The sequence below is a fragment of the Panthera leo genome, chromosome F2 (assembly GCF_018350215.1).
Source record: "Panthera leo isolate Ple1 chromosome F2, P.leo_Ple1_pat1.1, whole genome shotgun sequence".
Taxonomy (NCBI): domain Eukaryota; kingdom Metazoa; phylum Chordata; class Mammalia; order Carnivora; family Felidae; genus Panthera; species Panthera leo.
Genome location: NC_056695.1, coordinates 51828427 through 51849344, shown reverse-complemented (window position 1 = coordinate 51849344; position 20918 = coordinate 51828427). Strand labels below are relative to the sequence as shown.

Genomic DNA, 20918 nt, shown 5'->3' with positions numbered 1-20918 from the left:
GACTTACAATGCTGTAATCTCTCCTTTTGTCTATGTTTCAAATTTTCCCTACTATGGAGTTTTAAAGAGTATACCTAGTAAATATGCAAACCACTAGAAAGGTTTAAGATAACTGAAACCCTTTAAAAAGGCATTAATAAGTGGCATTTCGCTAGATGACTAAAGGCAGAACAAAGTCTCCACAGTACATGTTGAATCAAGCAAACCAAAGATAGCTTTTGGAAGACCTTCTACTATGAATTATAGGTATGTGAAAATTTAGGCTTGGAAAATTCAAATTAGATCTCATACAAAGAAGGGAAGATCAATAGAGAGATCTGAAGTAATATATGTTCTTTCTTGGCAATGTTACTATTAGATTTACTAGATAATCAAGATTGGACAACAAGAACAAAACACATTTATTCATTTTCTGAAAAGTTTTGAGTCCAGTGCTGTTAGAAGGCAGAAATAAATTTCCAAGTGACCTCCACGACTCCCAAATTGGTTTCTGTGTAAATGAGAGACAATACGAAATTCTCAATGTCATCGTTTCTATTCCGCTGTCAGCAGGTTTGGTCCAAAAAACAAACATCAGTTTATCATCAAAAGGATTGGAAACACGCAGTTCTAAATCTACTGTGTAGAGATGCGGCAAAATTCAGGAAGTGGATCCTAACCCTCGGGGTTGGATCCCACAAAATGTAAGAGAAATGGAGAGAATACAGTGAGCTGATCATTTCATTCTCATTTAGAATGTAGATGTCTCTCACAATCCAAATTCTTAGTACTGAGTTCAACTGCCAAGGTTTTCATGTCACACTTCACTTGCCACTGAGGAATTGGATCAGGAGACAGACAGATATTGACCACATGAGCAAGTGCCCTGTCCACCTTCAGGTAGGATCAGAGCCTAACAGTGAGTTATTGGGTGTCCACTGGGTGCTAAACATCTCACCAACATTATTGAATATAAACTCTTCAGCATTCTTATTATCTTTCCATTTTACAAATAAGGAAACCAAGGCACAGGGAGATTCAGAGAGTCACCTAAAGTTATAAAACTAATAAGTCACCACTAAGTTTGGATTTAAGACAGATCTTACTACAGAATCCATGTCTTTTGCCACCACACAAGCCCCTTTTATCAGATACAACAGAGACTATAAAATACATCAGAGACTATGTCCTCTTTGGTGTTAAGTAAACACATATTCTTTTATTGATCCATCAGGCAAGTCATCCAATCATGTCCTTCTTGATCCATCACTGCAATGAACCTCTAGTACTGTGAAATTCCTTTCCTTCCAGAAGCTCATCAGGACTCCCACCTGGGATAAGGCAAAAAGCCACTCTTACATTTAAAATTAGCCACTTGTTTGGGGTGCCTGGGTGGCTCAGTTGGTTGAGCGTCCAACTTCGGCTCAGGTCATGATCTCACGGGTTCGTGAGTTCAAGCCCCGCGTCAGGCTCTGTGCTGACCGCTCAGAGCCTGGAGCCTGCTTCAGATTCTGTGTCCCCCTCTCTCTCTGCCTTTCCCCTGCTCGTGCTCTGTCTCTGTCTCTCAAAAGTGAACAAACATTAAAAAATAAATAAATAAAGTAGCCACTTATTTTTCACGTGCATGTGCGCGCATGCACACATACACACACACATACACACACACACACACACACACACACACACACACACACTCACAGGCACATATACGTTGATTTGGGTGGGTTAAAAGTCAGAGAATAAGAGAAAAGAATCCCTGGCAAGGATGTCTGTGATAATCAAAACTACTTCTGATCAGAATTCAGAAGACAGCCCAACCTAAGGCAAAGCTGACTTGTTAATTTGGCAGACTATTTACTGTCCAGGAAGGAAGTAAATCTAGACCTGCAGATATGTGGGCAAGATGGCTGCAAATGACTTGAGAAAGAGGTGAGAAAGGAAGAATTCTTTTCAGACAAGGTTTTCCTTAGGAATAAGAGGCAAGGCCAATCTTTCCTCTGCAAGCTCAAGCTCATTAGGTCTGTGTTGCTAGCCTCATATGTGATCACTAAGATTTATTGTATAATATTAAATGGATCCAGTTATAATGTCCTTGTTAACCCTGATGGACAAGTTATTTGACAGAAAACTGAACACAATCCTCCCCTGGGAGAAGTGTAAATATTTATCTTCCTAGCCCCACTAGAAGAACAATTTTGTAGCTAATAATATCCTCTATGCAAAGATTTACCATAGTACTGGGCTAGTATAGTCATTGGTTAAAAAAAACATCTCCACGATAGAACTTTTGAACTAGGTGATCAGAAGCATTTAAAAGTAAAATAAAGTATCTTGTTTCCCAGTTTTTGAGTCTTATGTGTGTAGGCTATACTAAATCCAATTCAAGAACTCCTTGCTTTGGCTATATCATACTGTGTGTTTCAAGAGGATGTCAACTGTTACGTTTAGTATTTTGTTGTACTTGTTCTGGAATTTCTCATGAATGGTAGGTGACCAAATGCTTTTTTTTTTAAGTTTATTTATTTCTGTTGAGAGCAGGGAGGGGCAGAGATAGAAAGGGAGAGAGAATCCCAAGCAGTCTCCATGCCCAGCACAGAGCCCATGACTGTGAGATCATGACCTGAGCCAAAACCAAGAGTCTGACACTTAACCAACTGAGCCACTCAGGTGCCCCGAACAATTGCTTTTTTATGATGCTAGACCATAGGACATTCTTAGGTGTAGTACATTCCTTCATTTAATTCAACATGTGAAAAGGAAAAATAATGGCCTCAGCTCATACTTTCTTTCACAGCGCTATGAGGTGAGTGGCACAAATGGCACAAATATATAATTGCAATGAAAGAATCAGAGGGTATGCATTTTTTCTTAAATTAAAACAGAATAATGGGTTTTTCTATATCACTTCTGCTAACTTATGTTTTATTTAATTCATGTTTTAATAAATTCTAATTTATTTAAAAAATCTAAAATTATTGATTTTACATGATAAAATTACAGTTCAAGGTGGCTTAAACAAGAAAAGGAATTTATTAGTCAACATAAGTACATCTTCAGATATGGCTTGACCAAGATGCTAAAACAGTGTCATGTGGACTTTTACTCTCCCAATCTCCTTCCTTTGCTTTCCTTTATGTTGATTTTATCCCTACGTAGGCTCTCCCCAAGAGGTAGCACAACACCTTACCTTCTCTCTTAGCAATACCAATAGAAATCAAACCTTTCCTTCCCAATAATTCTAGAAAAACTCTGGGATTGAGTCTCATTATATCATTAGGGCCACTTGTCCATTTATTCCTCCGGGGGGGATAAAATATGCTGATTTGTTAGATCATCACTCCCCTGGAGAAGAGGAATTGAGAAGGTAGTGGGTTCCACTTAATTACATGGGCAGAGAGCAAGATGATTACTGAAAGAAAAATTGAGATGCTATTTCTTGGGGAAAAAAAAAAAGAAAGCCAAACAGAAAAACTGAGAGTAGTCAACTCCATACAACAATGAGGAATGTTAGCAAATGCATCTGTCAAGGACACCTAACAGACAAACCTATCTTATGTTTCATGCTCTTACATGAAAACACCAGCAATTACATTATGGTGGTAATGTGGATGATAATATTGTTTTCTCATTTTATTGATAGATAAATTTTGAATAAGGAAGAGAGCAAAGGAAAATGCAGGGGGAGTAAGTACTATATCCATATCCATATTGACTCTGAAGCCATTATAGTAAACTTTGCTTAAACTGACATCTAGATTTTTTTTAAGTGTCATCTGACATATGTGTGAAAACAGATAAAAGTTTGAGAGCTGCTCTAAGACCTCTGAAGAATGAGCTTTATGGTAGCCTATCTCTACAGAAGGAGGAACTCTAACCCACTGAAAAGTTTTCTGGTTGCTTAATTTATGTTGTTTGGGTTTATTTTGGAATTTGTCCTTAGATTTTCAACCTATACTAGCATACAATATAGGAATTACCAAGAACTTTATTGACATCAACAATATAATTTGCAGAAAGATGCATGCTTTAAAATGAGGGTGGAACCCTATGACCCAGCAGTAGCACTGCTAGGAATTTACCCAAGGGATACAGGAGTACTGATGCATAGGGGGACTTTACCCCAATGTTTATAGCAGCACTCTCAACAATAGCCAAATTGTGGAAAGAGCCTAAATGTCCATCAACTGACGAAAGGATAAAGAAATTGTGGTTTATATACACAATGGAGTACTACGTGGCAATGAGAAAGAATGAAATATGGCCCTTTGTAGCAACGTGGATGGAACTGGAGAGTGTGATGCTAAGTGAAATAAGCCATACAGAGAAAGACAGATACCATATGTTTTCACTCTTATGTGGATCCTGAGAAACTTAACAGAAACCCATGGGTGAGGGGAAAGAAAAAAAAAAAGAGGTTAGAGTGGGAGAGAGCCAAATCATAAGAGGCTCTTAAAAACTGAGAACAAACTGAGGGTTGATGGGGGGTGGGAGGGAGGGGAGGGTAGGTGATGGGCATTGAAGAGGGCATCTTTTGGGATGAGCACTGGGTGTAGTATGGAAACTAATTTGACAATAAATTTCATATAATAAAAAAATAAAATAAAATAAAATAAAATAAATAAAATAAAATGAGGGTAGAAATGAATGACTTTCACTGCTTTATATATGCAGTTGCCTTTCAGTACCCTAACATAATTCCATCTTGTTTAATATTGTCATAGAATAAGATTTGATACAGGAAATTTTTCCAGTTACTTATTTAAATTATGTGTTACTTTGACACTTTTTTCTTTTTTTTAAATTTTTTAAATGTTTATTATTTATTTTTGAGAGAAAGACAGAGGGAGAGCAGGGCAGGGGCAGAGAGAAGGAGATGAAGAATCTAAACGAAGCAGGCTCCAGGCTCTGAGCTGTCAGCACAGAGCCCGATGTGGGGCTCGAACCCACGAACTGTGAGATCATGACCTCAGATCAGATGCTTAACCCACCGAGCCACCCATGCACCCCTAGTTTGACACATTTTTCTAAAGTGCATTATTTTACTTAGTATCTTAACATACATATCAGGGCCATGGGTAAAAATATCAACTCAATTAATATGCCAAAAGTTGGCAGTCTCGGGTCTTACAACTTACTGTGGTTTGTATGCATCTTTAGACAGTATATTAGGTGCCTTAAAATTCACATGGAATTGCAGCTGGGTCTGCTGTGTCCTCCTCCACTGCCAGATGGTCAACTAGCTTCTTAGTGCTATAAGCATATCCTCTTCATTGCAGTGCCAACCTGTGCTAGAAGGGGTAACAAATAGCTTATTAGAATTTATCTAAAATAAGAGTACATTGATTCTATATGATCATTTAAGGAGCTCTGCAGTAAGTAAGGTATAACAGTTTTAGTGCATGGACTGTAATTTTATATCTATCAACCACTACTCTAAAATATCTCAGACAATGAGGCCGCGTCTACATTCTTAGAACCTACCAAAGTAGTTGATATTTAATCGGCTCTCAAGAAATAGGTGTTAGAGGCCCCTGGGTGGCTCAGTCAGTTAGGCGTCCAACTGTTGATTTTGGCTCAGGTCATGACTCCAGGGTTGTGGGATCAAGCCCAGCATTGGGCTTTGTGCTGGCAGCATGGAGCATGCTTGGGATTCTCTCTCTCCCCTCTCTCAGCCCCTCCCCCCCAATCAAAAATAAACAAACATTTTACAAAAAAAAAATTGGTGTTAAATGACTAAATAAGTTTACATTTTGCATTTAAGCACTCTGAAACTTTTAAAATTATCTTCATATTTTTGGTTTTGTAGATTTAGATATACGAATTCTTAAACTTTCTGGTAGTCCCGTGAAGTAAGAAAATGGGCAAAACCATTTAGCTTAGTGCTTGACACATAATAGGTACACAATAATAGTTGGATCAACCTTTTTCTATGATACCTTTTTTGTTTATTTTTAAAATCAATTTTCGTTGGTTATAGAATTTTCACAGAGGTTCCATAATATAATGGGAAAAGTGCTTAAAAGTGAAAATACCAAGGTCAAGTCCTGGCTTTCTTGTGCATTATTTACTTCTGGCAGTGAACAATTAACATAGTTCTTGGAGCATCAGTTTCCTTGTAGGTAAATGGAAATAATTATTCAATTTAACAATAATAAATTGAATGCCAATCAGTGTTAACATCCATAGGATTCAAAAATTATCTATCACTGCTTCACTTCACATTTCTTGTGAAATTTAAATTAGATCATCTGAAAGTCTTTTGTAAACTATGGAAAAATATCCCAAAATTAAATGCTGTTGGTATTATTTCCCCATGAACTTTAAGATTTTACTTGTTGCTGAAAATCATCCAAATTCTTTTGTTTCTTTTTCTTTCATGTATCCTTCAGAGATAAATTTTAAAAAATGCTTTTTTTTAATTCAAAATGTGTTTTTATTTACATTTGGTTTTTCCAAAGTCCAAGTTCTCGCTTGCTTTTGGATTTGTTTTGTGGGATTGAGATACATATTTTATAAAAATTTGGGAGTGTTGGGAATGAATATTTGTTCAGAGGCTCTTGGGGAAAAGTTTGCAGCCTTTTAATAAGTGGATTTGATTAATCTAGGGAATCTACTTCCCATATCAATTTTTTTTTAAATTTTTGTTAATGTTTATTTATTTTTGAGACAGAGAGAGAGACAGAGCATGAACGGGGGAGGGGCAGAGAGAGAGGGAGACACAGAATCGGAAGCAGGCTCCAGGCTCCGAGCCATCAGCCCAGAGCCCAACGTGGGGCTCGAACTCACAGACCGCGAGATCGTGACCTGAGCTGAAGTTGGACGCTTAACCGACTGAGCCACCCAGGCGCCCCCCATATCAATTTAATAAAGAGTCAAGGAATGAAGTACGGATAGGGAACATAAGAGGTCTCTTTGAGACCAGCTTCATTCTTTATTGGGTAGAGATTCAAGGTATGCTAGATTGCCAAGTTTAGCAATAAACTAAAAGGCCAGTTAAATTTGATTTTCAGGTGAACAATTAGTAAATGTTTAGTGTAAGTATTGCCAAACATTATGTCCTATCCTTTGTCTGGAAACTGTAGGTAAGACATAGCTTTTAAGATTCTTAGAAGACTCCTTATCTACATGAAAGAGACCATAAGTGTGGGGGATAAGCTTAGGAATCCCAGGCTTACACCAATGGGTTGACAAGGCATAAAGAAATACAAAGTTATAAAATGTTCACACCCGAGTTTGGGAAAATCAGATTGGCACCCCAAGAACAGAGGGTGAAAAGGCACCACAAGAATAGGGAGGCACAAAGGTGCCAGGAGTAGAAAAGTGCAAAGGTACCCCAAAATAGAAAGGGGGTGTAGAGCCCCCAGAATAGAGAGGGAGAGGCAAAAGTCTGAAATAGAAACGGTGCAAAGGTGCCCAATACATAGGTATATGAAATAAACAAGATTAGATATTTAGGATGAAAGCACCCCCAATTTAGTACTATAACAGAAAAGCTGCTTTCACAGGAGAATAGGGCCAGGTTAGGTAAATTGGTGACTTGGACTATGGACCACTGTGCTGCAGGCAAAGCAGCCCAGAGCAGAGATGGTTAACAAAAGAAAAGGTGCCTTGTCAACCCTGAGGTTATTTCCGCTATCTGTCTCATCCCCTAGGCTAGTAAAGATGAACAGAGGTGCTGCTTCATGTCCACTGTAAACAACCTTCCTCCCGACTGCCTGGTGCCCGAATTTTGTTTTGTATTAACCCAAACCCCTAACCACAAATAACCTCAAGACCCCCTTTCCCTCACAACCACAAGTTAATGTCCACAGATTCATTGTCCCTTTGTGCACGTCTATCGCCATGTTTGTAAGCCTTCTGATCCTAATAAAAATGGGGCAAGGACCCTTATTTGGGGCTTTTGTCTTTTCCTGGGCATTAGCCATCTCTTGCTTTAATCCTGTGTCCGCTCTTTTGCTAGACAAAAGAGAACTTTAGACTTAGAGTCTATGACACATAAGTAGTCTTAATAAAACTGCAACCTTCACGTGATCTTTACCCTGTTAAAAAGTAAGATACTTTTGACATCTAGAACAGTATTCTGTGGGTTGACCAGGGTCATCTGGGAGGTTCTCTCTTAGGATCTCTTATGTAGATGCAATGATACAGCTGCTGGAGCTGGAGGGGTCTAAAAACTCAACTGAGCTGGAGACCCAATGGACTTCAATCATATAACTGACTGTTGACCAGGAGCTCAGCTGTCACTACTGATTAAAGTATCTATATATGGTCAATCCACGTGGTTTAGGTTGCTCTTCCTGGCATGGCAGCTGTGTTCATAAAGAACATCCCAAGAATGAGTGTTTCAAGAGCTAAGTCCTTTGCTTTGTGTCAAAATAAGCAAACTCAATGATATTGTTGATTCCACCAACACTCACGTCTTAGAGATATTTAATGTTACAGCTGATGTTACATGGCTTCTGCTCTCTAGGAACACATTCACTTCAATAAGTGCAAGTAGAAAGACACAGTTGAGAGGTCAAAGAGTAGCATGTGAAATGAGGATTAAACAAGGGTCAGAGGGACAGGTGTGGAGGCAAGTTATAGACAGAGAAGTGGTGACCAATAGTAGAGGTCTTTGGTGGATCGGGGTACTAGATAAAGTGGGAGAGCTATGGATTATGTTGGATTGATATATGGATTATCTATGATAATTCTGAGGATAAGGAGAGCTGGTCTAGTTAAGAAATAAGTTGACTTCTGAGGAAGGAAAACTGAGAACCTGGGATACAGGAAAAAAAAACCCACAAAAACCGCCCATGTATTTTTTAAACTCTAGACCCTATAATGGACTAAAATATAGTAGGTGTGTGGTTTACTCTTTCTTAAAGAAAGTGAAATTTTGTCTGATTTTATTTACCCTTTTTCCATTTCTTTTAAGTCTATGCCTAATCACTTTAAAATAAAAGGCTACTTTCACTTAAAAGTACTAAAAACGTTAATTTAACCACAGAAACTTGCTGCTAACACAGATCTTGGCTTATATCTTGAATTATACTATAACATTCACTGCACTGCTGTTTTCCTTCCATATTTCATGAATGTCGCAAGTATAAGGTGAGAGCCCCAAAAGCATTCAGGAGCTTGAGTGAGTATAAATTCCACTCTATCAAAGTTTCTAATTGTAAGTTCTTGACATGCTTAAGACATGCTGGGTGTACAGAGAATATTTGATTGAGGCTCCCTATGATTGTAGGTTAGCCCCAGAGGTTGCTTTTGGTAAATAAATATTAGGTCTGTTAGAAGGCTACCTTTCCCAACCATAACATGGCTGCCTACTGAGCAAAACAGCTGGTGGCTGGAAAAGTAGTGAATAAGAATATGTTCTGTCTGTTGCTATGAAATGTGGAAAGAGGTAGCTGATAGTTCGACTTGCCCTGAGAGACTGCAGAATAGAAAGGTCAAGCAACTCCATTGTATATTTGCTCTAAAATGCAACAGAGTTGTTTCTGACAGGCAAACCCAGAGGGAGACTATAACGGGAGGGAAAAATGAGATACTGTCCAGCCAGTGACTGAAAAATCAGGCTGTAATCTTTGGGTCTGTCACTATATCAAAACAACAACAATAACAACAACAACAACCCACAAAATTTCACCAATAACATTCAGTAATGGGACCTGAAAAGCCATCGAGTAAGGAGGGAAAATTATGGGGGTGTACATTTCATGCTAAATTGGAGTATACATGGCCCTGGAAAAAAAGCAGAATAGTCATTAGTCAGCAATATATGCATCCTGTTGATGTGGCCTGGCCATGACTAGTTAAAACAAAGTTTTACTTGGAAAATGGGGATTAGGAATGCAAATGAGTTAAGGTCATAAAGGAAGAAGAATCAATTTGAGCCCACACTGCATAAAGATTGAGGTTAACCTGTCCTAACATGGCATTTCTAAGCAGCCTTGGAGGCAGATAACACTTGAGTGTTTAGTCTTCTGTCTCCTCTAAGAATTAGTCTTCACATTGGAGACATTTAGATAATACTGGCAATGTCAGGTGGCTCTTTACTACCTGAATTGTTGATTTAACCTGGTCATATCGTCACTGTGGCAGAAAGACAAGGGTGGTTCATTTGTCGATATTTCAAACTTCAGTTACTCATCCTCCCTCACTTAAAGAAAAACAAGTCATAGAGGTCTCCGTAACTCACTTCAGACAGTGTCTTTGTTTGTCTTCCAGTGAAGACCAAAAACTCTTTATTCCTGTGTGTTTGAGGCCGGCTTATAACCAGCAAGATTTGCAGCTAGGTTGCCAAACCCTGTCATCCTCCCAGCAGCCACTGGGATAGTAGTTCCACCTTCCCCAGATTAATGCTTTAAGACAGAGGTAGAGGCATCACTGTTTTTCTATCTCCCTTTCCTTCCTCGGCAAGAGTAGCTCAGAAGCTCCATCAAGGTCCTTGGATTTCCAAATATCAGATCCCATGAAGTGGCTTTCCAGGTTGGAGCTTTACAGAGCCGAGGCAGATTAGTTTACATTTTTAGAGTTTGAGAGGAAGATGGAATGAAACAGTGCAACAGAAAGAAGACATATCACGATCCTTTTTAAGACAGCTACTGGCCCCTTGAATCACTGGAACTTCCAGAAGCATCATAGTCATGTGTTAAACAGCCTTATGCGTTGGTGATGCTCAAAATATTGAATCCCTGGGACAACTTTCTGAGTCTTGAATTAAAGCTGGGTGTTGAAGGTCCTACTCTGTGCCAAGTGTTAACCCTATAGTTTCCTGACTCGGGGCGTCTAGAGGTTGCTGGGGTGGAGGTGGGGGGTTGGGCACAAGTGCCTTTTGCATGAGGATCTAAACATTCCAGTGGCTGTGCTAGGGGCATCTGTGAACACCTCCATCTTGTTATTCCTGTTTACAGGCTGGACCTCTCTCCAAAAGGTCTATGACAAGACACAATAGAAAGCAAATATGACCTTGATTTTGTACCTTTGCTGTGTTTCTTATGCAATTATGTAGTTAATCTCATTGTCTTAAGTTTTCCTTGTGTGAAATAATTTTTCCCACCTTCAGTCAAGACATCACGAAAACATAGAGATTGTGAAGGCTTTCTGAAGGAAAATCTGTCATCTAAAGATGTCTTTTCTACTCTACAGTATTGTCTTTGAAAGATCCTTAAAGAATTTTTGTCATGTAACTTCTCTCACACAGTCATTAAAAATGCACATACTAACTTAGCTGGATCAGATTTGAAAGTTATAACTATCATCCCTCTCTTCCTCTTATTATTAGTGTAGTGTGTTGGTATTATTTAGATAAAGTTCTAAAGGAAAGTTTATGCTCACTCTTTTTTACTGTCCCTAAGTCAAATATTTTTGAATGGGTCAAAAATACACTCTACTTGTGTGTGTGTGTGTGTGTGTGTGTGTGTGTACTACAATAAAAAAATCATTCATGATGTTCGCAGTTTAGGGCTAGAGTATATTAGAAATCCAGGGACTTCCAATGCAAGAACATTAATAAATATTTATATATAGGCAGAAACCTGTATATTAACTGAGACATGACTTGCAAACATGAAGACTGTCATATTAAGTTGACTAATGGACAAGAAAAATTTACACTCTATCCTATTATCATGAATGTCTGAGGACGTGGTACAATTTTCACAGCGAGGCTGCCTCGTCAGCAGGCTGAAGTGAGAATAACGCATTTGCATTAGCACCAAAACTGAAACGTTCAGCTGCTTAAGGAATGAAAAGTAAAACAGGTACTGAAGGAGATAAACCTGTTCCTTTGTCTCATCACTTGGTGGCTTAGAAAGGCTTCTGAGGGACGAAGACGTTGTGGGAATTTTGTCGCATGTAGGGGAGGATGTCTGATGGAAGTTCGGTTATAGAATAATCTCATCTGGGGTAGTTGCCAAAACCCAAGTGTGGGTGACTCCCACAGAGGGCAGCGTAAAGCCCTCCTGAATGCACACTGAGCTTTCAAACAAAGAGCAGGAGGACAGGTGGACGCTAGCCGCAAGTCCCCTGAAAGGGCATTATAATTGAAAAATATCTAAACAGCACTTGAAATACAGTATACAGAATCCTTTCTAGAAGGTAACAGAGGCATTGACAAAGAGTGACAGGGATACTCCGCAAGTAAGCGCTGGGAATGGCACTGCACATGTTTTACGTAGGGGCTAAAAAAAATGAAGTGAAGGGTAGAAGTCATCTCCCTTTCTAACTTGACCATCATGACCATGCTGCCTGCCTCTCAGAGACCTGTTATTGCTTCTGCCTTGTTTACATCCGTGGGGGATGGCGTGGAATCGAAACTTAACATTTTGCAAGTCCCGAAACAGAGTTTCTGTCAAAGAGGAAAAGAATGGACGGTTTATTGATCGGCAGGTGAGGAGGGGTGGACACAGGAGGAAGAAGCAGTGTTGAAATCTGCATGAAGAAATGTTTTTTTATGGACAACTGGGTGGTTTAGTCGGTTAAGCATCTGACTTTGGCTCAAATCAGGATCTCACGGTTGGTGAGCTTCAGTCCCGTGTCAGGCTCTCGGCTGTCAGCACAGAGTCCACTTCAGATCCTCTGTCCCCCTTCTCTCTCTCTGCCCCTACCCCACTCTCATGCAGCCTCCCTCTCACACTCTCTCTCTCTCTCTCTCTCTGTCTCTCTCAAAAATAAAATAAACATAAAAAAAGAAAAAATAAATATTCTTTTTTTTTTAAACGTTTATTTATTTTTGAGACAGAGAGAGACAGAGCATGAACAGGGAGGGGCAGAGAGAGAGGGAGACACAGAATCGGAAACAGGCTCCAGGCTCCGAGCAGTCAGCACAGAGCCCGACGTGGGGCTTGAACTCACAGACCGTGAGATCATGACCTGAGCCGAAGTCAGACACTTAACCGACCAAGCCACCCAGGCGCGCCAAAAAATAAATATTCTTAATACAGCCCATCCTCTACCTGCACCTGTCTTGGGCCACATAGCAAACAGCCTATGGTGTTTTGAGAATCTGGGCTTGAATCAAGATGCCAGATTTCAGTTCTACTTACATCACATATTTCCTCCACGATGTGGACAAATCATTTCTTCCACGGCTCCGCTCACATGTCTGTAAAATGAAGATAAAGTACACATTTTTCCACTTGGAGCTGTAACCAGGAGATGCCTGGATACAGTCTCTCAATTGGATAAACGTAACACAAGAAGCAGCAAGCAACAGAGACGCCAGAGGCATGTTAGCTGCATTTTCACTGAAGCAAATTAAAAAGACACACTTGGGATGTCCTGAAAGCCCTTATATACACAAGTTGCAACATAATTTTGTATATCCTGCTTCAGTTCCAGTTAAAGAGCAGTTTGCAAAAGGCTTTGATAATCATGTAATTCTCTCTATCAGGTATATGCTATAATAATACAATTTTGTTTTAGCACTTACCGTGGTTGAACAGGAACAGTTTTAAGTACTTTACACATATTACTCATTTATCTGCCCAATAACTCCCTGGTTAGTACTATCTTTATCCCCTCTTTATATTTAGGTAAACAAGAGAATGGATACATAAATTGCCCTAGATATACTGGTTTTCTATGGATGTGTAACAAATCACCACAAACTTAACAGCGTCAGATAATACACATTCATTAAGTCCCAGTTTCTGTCAGTCAAGAGCCCAGGCACGTCTTTTTTTTTTTTTTTTTTTTTTTAATTTTTTTAACATTTCATTTTATTTTATGAGACAGAGACAGAGCAGGAGCAGGGGAGGGGCAGACACAGAATCCAAAGCAGGCTCCAGGCTCTGAGCTGTCAGCACAGAGCCAGACACGGGGCTCAAACTCACAAACTGCGAGATCATGTTTGTGATCTCGAGCCTGAGTCAGTCACTCAACCGACTGAGCCACCCAGGCGCCCCAAGAGTGTAGGCATGTCTTACTGTGCTTGGCTCAGAGCTTCCTTGTGGGGCCGTGGTGAAGGTGTCCGCTGGCCTGCTTTCCCATCCCGAGGCTCAGCTGCTTCCAAGCTCATTCAGGTGGTTGACAGAAACCATCTCCTTGCAGCTGCATGACAGAGACCCTCCCTTTGGCTGGCTATTGGCTGGAGGCCAACCTTAGGCCCTAGAGGCCACCTGAGATTCTTTGCTGTGTGACTTTTCCTAAATAGTTACTTATATCATCAACCCTACACGGAGAGCCTGTCACCTCAGGGAAGCTTCCATCTCTCCTTTAAGGGCTGTTCACCCAACAGCTGTGCACTTTTAACTCAAAATCAACCAATGCGAGACGTTAGTTATTGCTGCAAAATCCCTTCACCTGTGCCATATTCTACCGGCCGGAGGTCAGCCACACGTCCCACTCATACTCAAGGGGGAAGGGGTCACACAAAGGTGTGAATAGGAGGTGGGAAATATTGGGGTCACCCCAGGGTCTGTCTGCCACACTAGAGCGGTGCTTCTCAAACTTTAACGCACATATAAATCATCTGGCAATCTTGTTAAACGCAGATTCTGATTGAGTAGGTCTGGGGTGGGATGAGGGTCTGCACTTCCAAGCTCCTAGGTGACGCTTGTGCTACTGGCTGGTCTAGGTGATGAAGTTTTGGGGTGATCGTGGGGTGGTCTGGAACCGAAGGCCAAGAAAGAATTTTTGAAAACGTCTTTGGTGCAAAAATGTGATTTCAGTAAAGCACAGGGACAGGACCCATGTGCAGGAAGAGCTGCACTGGGGCCATGACGGGTAACGTGTATACTCTCAGGCTGGGAGGGGGTCAGCGATAGAGTAAGTCGCTAAGGTATTTTGGAAGCGAGGTTTCCAGGACCTTGAGGGGCAAGCTGTTGCCAGGGAAAAGCCACTTATTATCCTTTAATAAAACCTCAGTCATGAGACCCTTCAGATGTATATCGGGATGTGGGGGGGGGTGGGGGCGGGGGCTCATTAGCTTGGAGCGTAATTGCCAGCATATATCTTGGGGCAGTTGAGATGAAGGAAGTAGACTTACAGGATCCTCGAGGCTGGGATAATGTTGAGCCCAGGTTCTCTTTTGCCCCTTGGAAAGTGTCCTAATCGAGCCAGCTGAGCTCCCAGAGGGAGGTCACTCTGCTGGTTTCAAGGACTTGTCAATGGGCTGTAGGCAGTAAGGGAATTTAATTTTTCATTTGCCTTAGTTTCCCACATTACCATGGCAAGCACTAAACCCCTTCCCTTTGTTCCTGGGTAGCCAGGAGTGTCCGAGGACTATCACACATGTTCCACCTTGCCAGCCTGTATTTTGTCCTCAGCTTGCCCCACACTGTCTCATCATAGGGACCACAAGGGCCCCATAAAGCTGGGGTAGGAACCAGCAGTTTGGGTTCCTGGCCCCCTGCTCTTAACCATTCACTCTACTTGTCACACTCCCAGGACTGCACGAAGGTTGTTATCCACAATGGTTCTAGTTTTATTTCTGTTCCATATTCATCCTGGGAACCCCAAGCTATCCAATGTAGTTGACATCTCATTGCCTCTTTTTTGTATTTGTGTGGTTTACAGAACAAAATTTTACACAGGCAGCCTGACCTTCAAGTCAAAGCTTCAGGAACTCTCTAGCTGGTCCAAATGTCCTCCAGCCCCTTCTTCAGGCAGGTGCCCTGGCTGAGGGTGACAGCCCTGGGGAGCGAATTTGCCTGCTCTGGGGGGTTCCACGTTTTGCCGCTGAGGAGTGTTGGATGAGTATTACTATGGATTCTCGACCATCACCCCCTCTCTCTAAATAGGAGAGGATTCATTTGTTTCATAAATTGGACCTTCATAGACATTTTCATTTGACTGAAGTGTTTTACCAGAGAAGCCTTTTCCTTCTAAGGAAAGGAAAGGAAGGACAGGTTTTAAATATTCCTTGCTTTTGAAAAGAATTTAAAGAAGACAGGATTTAAAACATCTCCTTAACTACAAATAACTCTCCCTGGACTTTGTAGGGGGGAATCTTTCTCTTGAAGAGAGTAAAGAAAACTTGAATGAAACCTTCTCTTTTAGTAATCTCTCCCAGACAGGAAACTCGTATCTACCTTCTTTTAAAAATGCTGTTGAGATCTTTACAACTTAAATTTAGCTCTCAGGCACCCTCTCCTTTCTCTCTGTGGGATACAAGTGGTGTTAAATGACAGAAAGATGTTAAACAAGATACCTCCCCACACAGCTTCTTTTGACTCTTTGAGTAAGTGCCAAACTCTACTTAAAAAAAAAAAAAAAAAATGAAGATAAGCCTGTCAGAAGGCTTTGAAATTAACATAACTCAGACCTCCTGCCAGTATCCTAAAACTTAAAATAGTGAATTACCAATTGTCTGCCAGTTAGCTGCAAGGCTTCCAAAGCATAGCCAGGGCTCCAAGATTGGAGCAGACCTCCAACACTTACCTTGGCACTGGGAGAAGGAAGGCAGAAGGACCAAGATAAACGCTTCCTTGTAAAACTGCACATTGCAAAGCTGAAATCCTACCACAGATGCTAACCACAATGCGGTCATCTCTTCCCACGTTTTTGAGCCGTGCTCATAGCTCTACATCCGTGTCCCACTTAATCTTCACAATGATCTTGTCAAATGCATATTTACACTTCCCCCTTGGGTAGGGAACTCAGGCACAGAGAAGTTAAGTAACACACCCAAGGTCACACAGCTAGCTGGTGGCTGGACCGAACTTGATCCAAAGTCAGGCTACTAATACAGAGAAGAGAAAAGCACAATAGGATGCTAAAGGAAAGTAAGAGAACACTATGAGAGAAGACTGGAGTGGATTCACTGGTGGCTGCCCAAAAGATATGTCCACATCCTAGCCCCTGGAATTTGTGAAGATGACATCATTTTTATTTTGATTTATTTTTTAACGCTTATTTATTTTGAGAGAGAGAGGAAGAGCTCGAGCAGGGGTGGGGGGGGTGCAGAGAGAGAGAGCGGGGAGAGAGAATCCTAAGCAGGTTCCAGCACTGCCAGTGCAGAGCCCGATGCAGGGTTCAGACTCACAGACTGTGAGATCATGACCTGAGCTGAAATCAAGAGTCGGACGCTTAACTGACCGAGCCACCCAGGCACCCCTATGACATCATTTTCAAAAGGGTGTTGTAGATGTAATCAATTTGAGGATCTCAAGATCCTCCTGCATCATCTGCGAGGGCCCCAACTAAACCCAATGACAATCCTTACATAAGACAAAAGCAAAGGAAGATTTGACACAGACAGAAGAGGAAAAGACACAGACACAAAGGAGATGGCCACATAAAGACAGAAGCAGAGACTAGAGTGGTACTGTCACAAGCCATGGAAGCCTGCAGCTACCAGAACCTGATAGAGAGGAGAAAGGATCATCCCCTGCCACGTCGGTGGAAATTTGTTACAGCAGTCCTTGCATAACATTACTAAAACAAAACAAAACAAAACAAAACAAAACAACAACAAAACCCTTAGGTTAACAAGGTATGGAGTCCCCTGTAATTTTCCTGTGTGCCTGAATCTCTGACTGGATTAGAAACCCTCAGAGGGCACAGACACAATCTCATTTGTCTCTGTACCTCTAGCATTCATGATATTTATGTGCAGCTGAATGAATGTTTATTGAATTGAGCCACGGAAATAGTTGGAAGTCTGGCAGGTGATGCTATGGAGGTTGTGAGCCGGGGACCATCTGAGAGTGAGCAGGGTGACCGTGGCCAGCCAGTCCCCTGTAAAAGGACCAGACCAGACTGTAATGGTGCGTGTGGCTCTTCTGCAGAACTGAGAAGAATCAGGAGTCCTGTCCTCATTTGGGGGATATAGATGTGACCCTGGGGAAATTCAGTGTTACGAAATATTTTCAGCCCTTGTCATGGCAAAACGTAGTCATAGACATGGAGACCGATTCCTATAAATTCTGAAATGGAGAAAATAGGAACAAATTTGAGGCCCTCCTACTATTCATTCTTTTGTTGATTTATTTTTAATTTTTAAGTAAATTCATTATTAAAAAACACAAGGGTATGCAGCGACATCCCCCTCCCCCATCACCCATTGACTCACCGACCAAATGCTTGTTGAGTGCCTGATACGTGCAGTGTTCTCAGTGCTCGGGGTACCTCAGTAAATAAAGCAGGAAAAACGACAGTCTTCATGGCCTTCATGTCCTACTGCACTGAGAAGTTGAGGCACACGTCCCTGGGAAGGCCAGACTTAAGCAAAGACAAAGTAAGGCACTTTCCCCTACCACATACGTTATTACATTTTCTGAAAGCTTCTAGAGTTTCTTTGTGGCTATGGCAGCAAATGTAAACACATATTCTTATTTTCTCTCTTTTTTTTTTTTTGAAAACCAAAGACAGTGTATTATACTGTATCTTGCTTTTTTAAATGTATCTTGGAGCTTTTTATCAGATAATTTTCTTGACCGGAAAGTTTCCCTATTTACTCATTTTTGTACTACAGACTAGAATATCCCTATTTGTGTGGATACAATAATGTATTTGTTTCCTTATGATGGATGTTTAGGTTGTTTTTGATCCTTCACTCTTCTGAAAAATGCACTAATGCATAACTTTGTACATGTATCATTTACTCTCTTGGATAATTTCCCAGAAGAGGAATTTCTGGGTCAAAGCTATATGAATGAGTGATTCTAACAAATATTGCCAACTGCCCTCCATGGGGGTTTTTCTGAAATTTACTCCCCAACAGCAGTGAATGAGAGTGCTTGTTTTCCACACGTGGCCAATAGAGTGTGATATAAAATGTTTGTTTTCTTGTAAGTATTCTGGCCATTGCGATGGGCAAAAAAGTGATACTGCCATGTAATTTTAAATTTTCATTCACGTCTTATTAGGAACCATTTGCTTTTCTTTTCCAATGAACTCTTTGTTCATATTTTTGCCCAATTTCCTACTGGGAAGTTGCCCTGTTTCTCATTGATTTCTGTGTGCTTTTTATATACTAAGGAGATTATTCTGTTTTAAGAGTTGCAAATATCTCTTCCTGTGTATTTTCTTTTGGCTTTATCTATAGTTGTTTCCCCTTTCTGCATATATATTTTTTCCTTGTATAATTTTTTTATGTATTAACTTTATTAATATAGCCTCTGGATTTTGAGTGACATTTGAAAAGACTATCCTCACCACAGATTTATAAAAGAATAGTCTCATTTTCTTCTGGTATCGTTTCATTTTTTTACATTTAAATCTTTGATCTATTTAGAATATGTTCAGGTGCACAGTGTGAAAGATGAATCCAATTTTTTCCCTGGCTGGCCCCATACTTGTCCATCACCATTTTCTGATCATCTCCCCTACTGATCGAATGCCTCTATCATGTATTAACTTCTTACATGTAGTGGGTTTATTTTCTTTCCTGCTCTGGTGGTTCTATTTCTCAATTCATATATCAATATAATATGGTTTAATAATTGAAGTCTCCCTTTTTTTAGTGTTTTCCTGTTCATTTTGATTGTTTAATTTTCATATGATCTATAGAACTAGCTCATCTTATTCTAAGGAGAGAAAAAAAATGAAGTTTTTGGAATTGAGCTGACTTTATCACAGACATTATGTAAAGTCCTCCTAAGATTATGTGTGTTTTTCTGTATTTTATTTTATTTTTAAAGTTTTACTTAAATTCCAGTTAGGTAACATACAGTGTAATATGAGTTTCAGGTGTACAATATAGTGATTCAACACTTCCATACATCGCCCAGTGTTCAGCAGAGCAAGGGCCCTCCTTAATCCCCATCACCTATTACCCATCCCCCCACCCCCACTCCTCCAGTAACCATCAGTTTATTCTCTATGGTTAAAAGTCTGTTTCTTGGTTTGCCTCTCTCTTTTTTTCCCTTTGCTTCTTTGTTTTGTTTCTCACATTCCTCATATGAGTGAAATTGTATAGTGTTTGTCTTTATCTTGCTTTGCTTAGCATAATAGTCGTCTCTAGCTGCATCTTTGTCCTTGTAAATGGCAAGATTTCATTATTTTTTATGTTTTCATTATTTTTTATGTTTGCATAAATGACATATCCAGTTATGGTTTTATCTTTTTCTTATTTGGTTGTATTTTGCGTCTTTCAGGAGTACTTTGAGGCATACAGTTTTTGCATATTTATTAGTAAGTTTATTCATAAATATTTTAATGTTTATTTATTTTTTGAGAGAGAGAGAGACAGAGTGCAAGTTGGGGAGGGGCAGAGAGAGGGAGACACAGAATCTAAAGCAGGATCCAGGCTGTGAGCTGTCAGCACAGAACCCAACACAAGGGCTTGAACTCATAAACCATGAGATCATGACCATATCGGGCGCTCAACTGACTGAGCCCACAGGCGTCCCTATTGTTATTATAAATGGTTAATTTCATTATATCTTCTAAATGATTTTGTTAAATATATGAATGTATTCATTTCTGCATAGTAATTATCTACTCCACCATCCAACTGAATTCGTATTCATCTTAAAATATTTTGATTCTTGTATTTTCCTAGTACACATTCATATTCTTTGTAAATAATGATAGATTTATGTTTTCCACTTCCATTTTTCTATCTCTAGTATCTTTTTTAAGGTAACACATTTCTGAATTTTTTTTTTTTTAATTTTTTCCTTTTTTATTTTTAATGTATATTTTTAATTTAAATCCAAGTTAGTTAATATATAGTGTTACCTCTAGTATCTTTTTCAAAACTTTTTTGTCTTTGATAAGTGTCTTTCCACCTCTCCATGAATTTTTTTGTATCTTCTTTGTACTCTCCCTTCTTCTTCATAGAGATTTCTTTGTCTTTAAATTTATGGCTAAATATTCACATTTTTCACCTGTTTTGTGGCAACATTTTTTTTTCTAGTGAATCTTCTTTGTTGGTAGGTTTACTGTCCTTTCCCACATGTTTTTCTTGAAGTGTGTTTAGACTGATATCATGCCCATTTAAAACTTTTTTTTTTTACATCATTCAATGAGTTGAAGTATTCTGAATGAAGCATTTAAAA

At 39.9% G+C, this 20918-nt stretch overlaps 1 protein-coding gene across 3 annotated transcripts in view; it reads left to right on the top strand.

Annotated features, from left to right (window-relative positions):
* Positions 1-782: 782 nt before the first annotated feature.
* The window catches only part of ABRA (actin binding Rho activating protein), a 38202-nt gene continuing 18066 nt past the window's right edge, over positions 783-20918 (top strand). Inside the window, exons 1-2 of one of the 3 annotated variants that reach the window (XR_006198246.1) lie at positions 783-879; positions 3620-3663. The gene's annotated coding sequence lies outside the window, so the exon portion shown is untranslated. Of the gene's footprint in view, positions 880-1828; positions 1907-3619; positions 3664-20918 lie in introns of those variants that run through there. The other 2 variants (XR_006198248.1, XR_006198247.1) reach the window with 2 other exon arrangements.